Genomic DNA, 12,691 nt, shown 5'->3' with positions numbered 1-12,691 from the left:
TTTCATATAAATTTCCGAGTCAAAAACATATTTATGAACAGTAAAATACAATATGAACAGTACCGTATGAACAGTGATGAACATTGATGAACAGTACTTGGATGTTAAAATTTTCCAGATTCAAAGAGGGGAACCGATTCTCCTGCTACAGGGAATCGATACCCTGCTACAATACCGCTACAGTACTTCCGTAAAATGCGTATAAATTTATAAAAATCTAAGGTTTCATCCGTATAAAATTTATATTTACATATACACATTCCAAACATTATAAAATTCAATCATATGATTTTACAAAACCGATTAAAACATATCGGATTCAAATCTTTATATTACATGCCAACTAAATTCTATATAACCAAATACATGTAATTCAACTACATTTCTGATCTGATCTTCGATAAGGAGAACTGACATGTCTTGTTCCTCTTTACTTCTCTTTTCGCTTTCAAAACCTACGTGTGAAACAATCACATGCTAAATCGATGACTTAGTGAGTCATATAAAACATATAATATAACTATATACCATTTCATATAAACAAAAGGCATACATACACATATACCATCATATTTCTATTCATATATCAAATCCACACATGTGCATATATGATTATTTTCTTCTTATCATTATCCTATTATTATCATTAATACTTTTTGTTCATATCATCATATACTTATCATTTATACCCATCATATATCATTTCATAAAGAAATACACTTAACATCATATAATTCACGTAATACAGTTCATATAACTAAAAACATATATCGTTTCATATAACCAATACATGAATCCTGTAATTTATTCCATGTAACAAATCACATATACATATCATATTCGGTATATTTATTTAATTTTTTTATTAGCCCATGTACACTGTTGAGAACTGAAGGTATGTGAGTACATTGAGGTTGTGCACTAATGTTGTCACCACAACTCGTATAAATTCCCACTATGGGCACTGAATATTTGTCCTGAATGACCACTGTATATCCCTCGATAGGGGTGGGAATAGGCCAGACTTTAATAGGTCCGAGCCTGGCCTACAATGAATTTTTTAGGCCTGAGCCTGGCCTATAGCCTATCAAAGGCTTTTATTTTGGCTCGGCCTGGCCTTTTTAAAAGCCTGGCTTAGCCTGATAGCCTGTTTCAAAGCCTGTCTGCAAATGATATCCAATCTCTCTTCCACTGATTTTTATATTGCGAACGAGAAAGTATGAGAGCTTTCTACATTTTCGGTGTTGTATATGCCCCACCATGTTTTCTATATGGAAGCTCGACTCTAGGTAAAAAGTTACGTACAATATATATTAACTGCTGGGGTGGGACATGGGTGGCTTATAATATATATATTAGTTGTTGTATATACTAGCTTTCTAGGCTTATAATATATTACAACCTTATAAGCATGTGGGAATTGGCAATACCAATGCAGTGTTCTTCACGTGAGAGCATGGGTAGCTGCATAGGGAGTTGAATCTTTGTCTGCTCGTGGGTGGTGCTTGGGCAGTAGGGTATGGCCTTTCGACATTTTAAAATAATTTCTGTAATATATTTTTTGGGTAAAAAATTGGTGTGTACAGTATATATATCTATATAGGTCGGCATATCAGGCTTATAAAACTTTTTAATAAGCCTAAGCTCGGGCTATTTAGTTTAACAGGCTTTTAAAAAACCCGAGCCTAATCTTTTTATTAAATAGGCCAGGCCAGGCCAGGCTTTATGTAGGCCAGGCCGTAGGCCGGCCTGGCCTATTCCTACCCCTATCCCTCGACTCTTGGCATGCCAACTATACCACTAGCTCTCATATCACATAACATGGGCATTATCATTTATATCATTTCACATATTCACATGTAAATTTCACTTTTCATATGATTTCATAATCATATTTCACTTAGCTTACAACACTTTTCTTGTGTTCATATAACATGTAAATCATTGTCATATCTTGTTCTCATATGCTTCACATACATCACATTCATATCACATATTCATATAGGCTCACGTTTTATCATCTATCATATGTTATTTCACATATACACTTTTATATGATATAAACATGTATCTTCTTATCACATAGCTTCTTATTATATCATTCACCTTTATGTTTATTTACATAAGCCACACAACATTTACAAGAACATATCCACTCATATAATCAAGCATACATATATTTTCATGTCATTCATTTCATTCTCTATATCCTTATAATCAATACTCCATACACTATAACTATTGGAAATAGACTTATCACAAGTTCAATTCCTTATAATCCTATAAACTAAAATGCACTCATAAGAATCATATAACATTTTTAGGAGTCACTTCTAACCATAGTAACTCCGTCACTGGCTCATCGCAAGCCAATGTTTTTCGATAGCATAAGTACAATTAAATTGCACTCACCTTAGCATTGCTTTGATTCGATCCTAATCCTTTGATTATTCCAGAACTTGTTTATAATCAATATCTACATAAATATAACATTTCAAAACAATTATCAGAAGCCTAAACCTTAAAATTGATGTTAATAACTTAAGCCCAAAATTCTATATTTTTTTCTTTAGGGGGAATTGATACCCCCCAGGGGGGAATCTGTACCCCCTGCACAATCTGGAATTTTCGTTCAAACCCAGAAAACCAGAAAATCACTGTTCATGCACGAAAATTCACTATATCAACTTAAATTCTTCATGGTTCATTCCCTTTTCCATTCTTAACTCAAATATATATACTTAAACTAATTTATATCCATCCATTTCATCTTAAACCTCAAAATTCTATTATCCATATAGAAATCAATAATCGTACCAACTTTTCAACATGTTCTAATTTCAATTCTATCACTTCATATCTCTTAATTAAGTTGATGACAAGTCGAATTTAACTTCAAATTCAACTTATCAACTCTATTTCAAGATTTCACTAAAAAACTCCAAATCTTTAATCTTCTCTAACTCCTTTATCTTTTGATTTTAAGATAACTTAAGCTTTCCTTAAGCTTAGTTATCATCTAATGATCAAAACCCAACCTTTAATTCAACAATTAATCAACAAAATATAAAACTCACCTTTTCCTTGGAGCCTTCACGGGAGGAAGAAGATGAAAGAAGAAGAAGATGAAATGTTTTCATCTTACTCTCCCCACGTGAATCATTGATATAAATAGAAAAAAATATCTTTCTTGCTAAATGACTATTTTGCCCTTTAATTCCTTTGATAATTACTAAAAACTTTCAAGAAATACTTTCAAATAAATCATTGAACCTTTCAACTTTTCCACTTTAATCACAAAATTCTGAAATTTTATAATTTAATCACTAACTCATAGTTTGGGATGTTACAAATCTCCCATCATTTTAAGAAAATTCTTCCTCAAATTTTCATGGCACACTTTGATAAGAACATATCTTTTAATACTCTCATGTTGTTTCCTTTATTTAATCTTTCATTGTTTTAGTTCTTCAACTAACTTTTTCCCTTATTCCTTCATCTACAATCGTTTATCATATAAACAGTAACCTCATCCATTTCTTTATTTTATCTCATGTGATTCTGCATTTTCCTTTGATCTTTCTAAAATTCATATAATGTCACTTATCACGTAGACACTAACATTCATTTTCATCACTTAACATCATAAATCAATCAAATTCCTTATAAATTTTTAATTACCATGCAACAATAACCAAACTTTTATTCCATTATCGTTTGACCAAGAACATAACCTTACATCTTCTTCAATTATGATTAAACATATACTTTACGGAATCAAACAATCTTTCATATTACCTTGCACATTTTTCTTACTTATCCATCGAACTTATAATCTACACTTCCATATAACCTTTATCATATATGATCCTTTAAACTTTATCTTTCTAAAATCAAGATCCCCTTATCCACAACTAAATCATATCTTTCACCAATGTTTTCATACTCTATTCATTTCACTTATATTCATCTCTAATTACCGATCTCCACCACATTTTTATAACTTTAATAAGCATCTTCACTTATATAGAACCTCATTCTTTACTATCTCTTGTACTTGGTAATTTTTCCCTCAAAACTCCCTTTAAAACATGTAAATATTCATCTCTTGCCTTCATCATATCTATATGATTAAAATACATAACTATATCCAGATCTATATTATACTTGATTAACTCACTTTATCTTTTCTTCCAATCTTATTACTCTATCACATTTACTCTTACATCTAGTCAATATCAATTTAGGGCACAAGCCCTAATCATCCAATCATATACATCCTTTCAATTGAATTTATACCAGCAATAGCTTACTTATTCATTCCCGTGCAACATGAAATTTTCTTTGCTCACACTAAACATTTCAACGTCTTCTATCTTATAAAATAATCACTTGATGTACTATTTCTTTAAGCTCTTCCGAAACAATATTCTTCTAATTGCATCTTCTATTATTCCCATTATAACATTTGTTTACATATTTTAACTCAACCGCATAGCAACTAAATTACTTCATCTAACTTTTCCACTTTAGGATAGTGGAGATCCTCTAACATTATTCATTTGCACATTTAATTTTCTGAACGTAATCCTTAACTTTTTAATCTAGGGTATAACCCTTATCAACTTGATCATATATATTCTTTTCCATCGAAATTTTCCTCAGTTGTATCTTACTCAACTTTTAAACTCATAATCTTACTCACACACAATATTATTCCTCTGTTTCAAAATCAAATGTTATAACTTCCTTTATTTTAAAAATTATTCACCGACATACTCATTCTCAAACTTTTCTATTACTCTTTATCTTCTCTTGAACATTCAAATCCTTATCTCCTTCACTACATCACATTACATAATTAAAATATACATTGTATTCGAATCCACTTCATATTTGGTTATCATAACCTAACAATATCTTATAATTACAATACATTTCCATCATATAATTTTGTTAGTCATTGCTAACTCTTTCCATCTATAATGCAAATCCCTTATCATGTCCACACTCTTGCTTATACACAATACTATTTACAATTCTAATATTCCTTTTCACATATCATATCTTCAATAAATCTTTCGTGCTATCATAAACTTCACCTCATTACTTTAATTCTTTCTTTACCTTTTCCCTTATGCTTTTACATCCCTTTCATATCATTTATAATTTTCCTTCTTTATCCTTTTTAACTTTTCTATCAATTCTTAGTTTCCGTCAAATATACAAATCCTTTAACTTTAATACATTCACAATCACACTACTTTATTATTCAACTTATTTCTTTCAATAAAACATAAACACTCATCAAACTATCCACATATATATATATATATATATATATTCTTTCCAGTCAAAATAATTCATTCGATATTTCTTCACTTATCAAACTTTCATTCTCACTCGTCCATGATACAATTCCTTTGGTTCGAATTCAACCATTCCATTTACCTTTGTCTTATAACTGATCACTGATATACATATTCTTAAACCCTTCCTTGGTCTTTTAATATTCTCCAATTAACATCAATCTCTTCCACTTTATCTTGTCCATGTTGTAAAGAAACTATTCTATTTCAGAACGATAAAGTTCCTTTAATACTATAATTTTCAATCCACCTGAACTGATTGGCTTTATTCTCTGGCGGAGAATACAACTAATTCATATCTGGTTTAAAGTTGAAAACCAGAATCTCTACCTTTCTTTAATAGTGCTTAACTCTATGAAGCATTAATTCTCTTAATCATCTGTGATTTTTGTTCTCCAATCATTTCATTCTTAGCTCTTTCTAGAGCTTTAACGCGATTAACCATTTCTTGAAACGAGAACAAATTCAAAACCATTAACACTCTTTTAATTTAAGGCGCAAGCCCTAAACAACCAATTACATATCTTTCTTAATCGGAATTAACTCAGTAACAAATATGCTTAACTTATTAAACTTACTTTCATACACATGCATGTAATTCCCTTGCTTCAAGCTCATATATTCGAGCTTCATTTGTTTTATGAACTGATCACCCATGTACTTATTTTTGAACTCTTCTACAAATAATAACCATGTCACTTGATCTTTTAACGTTCTTATGGTGACATTTGTCCACCATACTTTAACTTGCCCACATAATAACGAAACTTCTCAATTTAACTTCTCCACTTTGGAGAAATGAAAACCTTCTAACATTATCTTCATATCATTTAACTCAAAGGTCTATAACAACATAACCTTCCTCAAATTCACCCTTAAAATCGGGTGCTCTTAACTCTTTTCGATACATTCATTCTATGAATTATAGAAGTATAAAATTGAAAACACATTATAATATTGTTCAACATCATGAAACATTCTCTAATCTTGTACAGCACTCCCTAAGGTTTTTGCTCTTCTCCCTGCCTGGCCAGGGCTGGTGAATGTTATTACCTTCAGTCTATTGTCTTATATTTCACTTTGGAAGCTCTTATGATCATACATCTAATATAATATAACACTTTAACTCTATTATCAAGAAAGTATACTCCTTACACAATCAGATCAGAAAATTTTTCACTTTGTGTTGGCATGTATACTTTTAAAAACACTTTTGACTTCGTTTTTAGCCTAGAATCGGCTAAACCGTAGCTCTGATACCATTAACTGTAACACCTCAACCCGTACCCGACCCGGATACGAGTCCAAGATATCACATTGACTTTTAAAAACTATATTCTTGTAAAATATCAAAACATTTGAACTCATTTTAAGAAAATACGATCATATATTGTTGAATTGTGTTTCGTATAAAATTTCGAGTCAAAAACGTATTTATGAACAGTAAAATACGATATGAACAGTGATTAACATTACCTGCTATAGTACCTGAATGTTAAAATTTTCCAGATTCAAAGAGGGGAACCGATTCCCATGCTACAGAGAATCGATACCCTGCTACAGTACTTCCGTAAAATGCATATAAATTTATAAAAATATGAGGTTTCATCCGTATAAAATTTTCATTTACATATACACATTCCAAACATTATAAAATTCAATCATATGATTTTACAAAACTGATTAAAACATATCGGATTCAAATCTTTTATATTACATGCCAACTAAATTCTATATAACCAAATACATGTAATTCAACTACATTTCTGATCTGATCTTCGGTAAGGAGAAATAACATGTCTTGTTCCTCTTTACTTCTCTTTTCGCTTTCAAAACCTATGTGTAAAACAATCACACGCTAAGTCGATGACTTAGTGAGGCATATAAAACATAAAATATATAACTATATACCATTTTATATAAACAAAAGGCATACATTCACATATACCATCATATTTCTATTCATATATCAAATCCACACATGTGCATATATGATTATCTTCTTCCTTATCATTATCTTATTAAAAAAATTTGTTGACCCTCATTCCCATATGTAATGGGGTAAGGGGGAGGTAAGATAGTAGGCTGCCCCCAACTCCAGGTTGAAAGCAGCTTCCGTAGGAGACCTCCGAATTATGAAATGCCCTCCGTGGGACTCGATCCCACGACCCCAAGGTTAAGAGCCTTGTGCTCTACCAACTGAGTTGGATGGTCACTTCATTATCCTATTATTATCATTAATACTTTTTGTTCATATCATCATATACTTATCATTTATACCCATCATATATTATTTCATAAAGAAATACACTTAACATCATATAATTCACATAATACAGTATAACATCATATAATCAAGCATACATATGTTTTCATGTCATTATATCCTTATAATCAATACTCCATACACTATAACTATTGGAAATAGACTTATCACAAGTCCAATTCCTTATAATCCTATAAACTAAAATGCACTCATAAGAATCATATCAATCATATAACATTTTTAGGAGTCACTTCTTACTATAGTAACTCCGTCACTGGCTCATCGCAAGCCACTGTTTTTCGATAGCACAAGTACAATTAAATTGCACTAATCTTAGCCTTGCTTTGATTCGATCATAATCCTTTGATTATTCCAAAACTTGTTTAGGCTCAATATCTACATAAATATATCATTTCAAAACAATTATCAGAAGCCTAAACATTACACTTGATGTTAATAACTTAAGCCCAAAATTCCATATTTATTTTCTTTAGGGGGAATCGATACCCCCCAGGGGGAATCTGTATCCCCTGCACAATATGGAATTTTTGTTCAAACCCAGAAAATCACTGTTCATGCACGAAAATTCACTATATCAACTTAAATTCTTCATGGTTCATTCCCTTTTCTATTCTTAACTCAAATATACATACTTAAACTAATTTATATCCATCTATTTCATCTTAAACCTCAAAATTCTATTCTCCATATAGAAATCAATAATCATACCAAATTTTCAACATGTTCTAATTTCAATTCTATCACTTCATATCTCTTAATTAAGCTGATGACAAGTCGAATTTAACTTCAAATTCAACTTATCAACTCTATTTCAAGATTCCACGCAAAAACTCCAAATCTTTAATCTTCTCTAACTCTTTTATCTTTTGATTTTAAGATAACTTAAGCTTTCCTTAAGCTTAGTTATCATCTAATGATCAAAACACAACCTTTAATTCAACAAATAATCAGCAAAATATAAAACTCACATTTGCCTTGGAGCCTTCACGGGAGAAAGAAGATGAAAGAAGAAGAAGATGAAATGTTTTCATCTTACTCTCCCCACGTGAATCATTGATATAAATAGAAAAAAAATATCTTTCTTGCCAAATAACTATTTTGTCCTTTAATTCCTTTGATAATTACTAAAAACTTTCAGAAAATACTTTCAAATAAATCATGAACCTTTCAACTTTTCCACTTTAATCACCAAATTATGAAATTTTACAATTTAATCACTAACTCATAGTTTGGGATGTTACAAATATACTTTTTGTTAATTCAAATATAATAAAAAATAATTCCAATCTCAATTAAAATAATGGTACAACTTAGAAGTTAAATATATTGATTCGTTGACATGATTTTAAATGAATTAAGTCTATTTAATAGGAATATGAGGAATTTATACGAAAAATAAAGATAATATTTTTATAAATGATGCATTATGTATTTGTTTTTTTTTTATTTATAAAATCTGTTAATTTTATTAAAAAAATATAAAACACTCAAAATATAATAAAAATTTATAGTCACAATCGTAAACTAAATACATAATAAGAATATTTTCTTATAATTATTAACATAAGAAACTAGCCACTTAAGATCATAAAAGAACCATACCAGGAAAATATTAAAAACATAACCAAATAAACTCGAACAAAAGGTAGATATGAACAAATTTGCTTGCATCGACAAACGAGTCATAAAATGAGATCAAACTATTGAGAGACCACCGATAAATCGCAAATCAAAGTTGAGCGACATGAAAAAAGTATCCATGAATGCAAGTTGCGTAATCCAAATTCAACCCTAGGGTTCAAAACAAGATCAACATGAATAACAAATAAGCATCATCTTAATCAGTCGTGGTAATATCAAGTCTAACCCTGAGAAAAGTGATAAATGAAAACAACAGTCAACCGACCGAAAAAATACCAAATAGTAGAGGAAAATATGTTATAAAGTCAGAGTTGTTAAAAAATAGAAACAAGAAAAAAAATAAAGATATAATATAATAAAAGAAAAGAAAAATAATGAATATTGATAATCAGTATCAAAACTATTACCGTCGCAAAGTGAAAAAAAAATAGAAATGAGATTAACATCAGCTGACGAAAAAGAGAAAAAATTATAGCAGCAAGGTGTAATGCAGACAAAGTAATTTTTTGACCTCCTAGTTTCAAATCTTTGCCTTGACTAATTTGGTTGACCTGCGTCGCACACCTGGATTTGGTGAGTGAATCTTATATAATGAATTTTCTGCATACATAAGGACTTATACTCAAGACCTGCTTAAGCAATATCAAATTGCTTAACACTTAAACCAACCTCTGGTGAACCAACAAAGTAAATTTTTAACACCTTAAATATATATAAACATGGATTATGTATTTACTAAAAATATGAGGAAAACATTATTTAAATAAACTTAGTGGAATATGATTTAAGCATTAAATGAATTAAAATGATTTAGAATAAATTAATTATCCAAATATTTTTCAAAAAACAATTACATGTTTAACTGATGTTACGTAAAAAAATCAAATCAAAATTTAATTAGTTATTAATAAGAATTATTTTGAGTTAATTGCATCATATGCCCCCAAGCTATAACTCTCATTTTAAATCAGTCCTTAAACTCTTAAACATTCTAATTTTATCCCTAAACTATGACCCTCTTTTTAAATTAGTCCTCAAGCTCTTGAATATTCCAATTTCATACCCAAATTCATCCAAATATGTAATTAGTTTAACCTAATTTTTTTCAAACATATAATAATATAACTTGGCCTAATAATTTTATTAACAAGGGATCTGATTAGTATATGCATGTTGTCACGCCCCTAGAGATTAGGCCGAGACATGTGCGCTTGAGATCGGGACAGAGGTTCTCAAGAAGGTGTTGGGCGTGACTAGTCCATCAGACTTGGCCCAAAACATGGAGAGTGCAAAAGGGCTCGAGCCTGTTCACACTGACCGTACAAACAAGGAAAGTGACACCTTATCAGATTGTGTCCACATAGGTAGCGTAGATATGACAAGAAACAATAAATCAGAAGAGATTGTGGGGGAATCTGACCATATCAAGTGTGATAAGCCATCCAAGGAAAGAATCAGACTAATTGATGTGATGAGATGGTGGTTTGGGTGTTTTCCCTTTAAATAGGGGATTTGATTAGATGGTGATTGATAGAGTTTCCTTAGATACAAAGATTTGTAATTAATAGGGCTTATCTCATCCATTGATTTAGATTGATCTTAGTCGTCCATTGTAAGGGGATTCAACTATAAATAGATGCCTTCCCCACCTCATTTGTACTCACTTCACTTTTCATTTCATTTGGTGGAATATAAAGAGCATTCACCCAACTCTCTCTTGTTCGTGTGAGTTATCTCCTTTCCAAGTTCTTTTGTGCTTCTGTGTTGTACTAAGCCTTCTAGCTTAGTGTTTTTCAAGCTGACTTAGGTGCAAAATGCCCAAGAGTGGTTCCGAAGCATCTAAGGCCGCACGTTCCTGAGTTTAAGGCTCCAAGGGCGTGATAATATACTTTAGGATGAAATTGGAATTTTTAAAAAAGTTTGAGGACTAGTTTAGAATGAATATCATAGTTTGTGGATGAAATTGATATGTTCAAAAGTTTGAGGATTAATTTAAAATGATAGTCATATTCTAGGAATGAAAATGAATCATTGAAAAGTTTAGGAGCTAATTTAAAATTAGGGTCATACTTTGAAGACATATGATGCAATTAACTCAATTTGTTTATTATACGTACAAACTCTTCATATCCCAATTGAATTATATATATTCACATTGATTATGATTATGTCAATTTATCGATATATCCACTTTCTTAATAGTATAAAAAGCCTTTAATTGAGATTTAAAATTATTTTATTGAATATTTGAAATTATAAAGTTATCTTTATATCTTAATTATTTAAATAAATTTATTTTAGGATAAAAAAGCTCATAACATTTGACAGAATAATTTCTTTGTCTCTTAATCTTTTTATGGGGCTTTTTAGCCCTCAACATTTCATTTTAGGTAAAAAAACTCTTATTTTGGAGCATTTATCTAATAGTTTTCATCAACGGAGGGAACTTTTTGCACCATTTTGATAAACAATGAGGAATATTTTTGACATTATGCCTATTATGTATTTTATGATGTTTTACTATAATGAAATTTAAAATAAATAAAAAATCATTTGTGTGATATGTATGCGATAATTTTGTAATTTTAATAGTTTAGATATATTTTTTTAATTTTTTATTAATGATTTAATTTTATGTCTTTAAAATCTTGTAATTTCATGTCTTCTAAATCTCTAATATATATTTAAAAAAATTACATTCCAAACATAAAATCATGTGCATGTTCTATACATACATTAACATTAATTATGAATTTAAGCTTTCAACAACTACTAATTCTCATGCTTAAAATAGCCAATACCATAACTCAAATTAGGTACAAAATATAATTTTTTTAAAAAAACTGGTTAAATATGTGATCCACATCTCAAATTAAAGGCTAAAGAAATTGGGGGAAACATATATTAATGAAGCATTAAAAACTTTTTCAATTAAAAGGACACATCCCTAACTGAATTAATTATTCAAAGAAGTTTTAGCCACTCATTAATCTGATTAATTTATATAAAAAAAACTCTCTTACTCTCTTGTGATTTTATTTTATTTTCAAAACAGAAAAGTTGTTTGGATATTTATCAATTTGATAACTTGTTGATTCATTTTGACAGCTTGATTTACTATTTATAATTAAACTTTAAAGGTATTTTATATTAATATTCACATGATTTTGTAATTAAATTAGTTTACTACATGTGCAATGCACATTGTTTAATTGAATATGAACATGAATAAATTAATATTTTGTATTAACTTATATTTTCAATTTCTAGATTAATAAAAATATATATTTTAATCAATTAAATTTTATTCTGGTCGAGTTAGCTCACATGCTAAAAAGTCTAATTTAAACTGATCAAACCAATTGAGCTATACACAGGGACGAAATCATGATTA

Source organism: Hibiscus syriacus, unplaced genomic scaffold, assembly GCF_006381635.1.
Source record: "Hibiscus syriacus cultivar Baekdansim isolate YM2019G1 unplaced genomic scaffold, ASM638163v2 tig00112287_pilon, whole genome shotgun sequence".
In the NCBI taxonomy this organism is placed as follows: domain Eukaryota; kingdom Viridiplantae; phylum Streptophyta; class Magnoliopsida; order Malvales; family Malvaceae; genus Hibiscus; species Hibiscus syriacus.
This window is presented reverse-complemented; position numbering follows the sequence as displayed.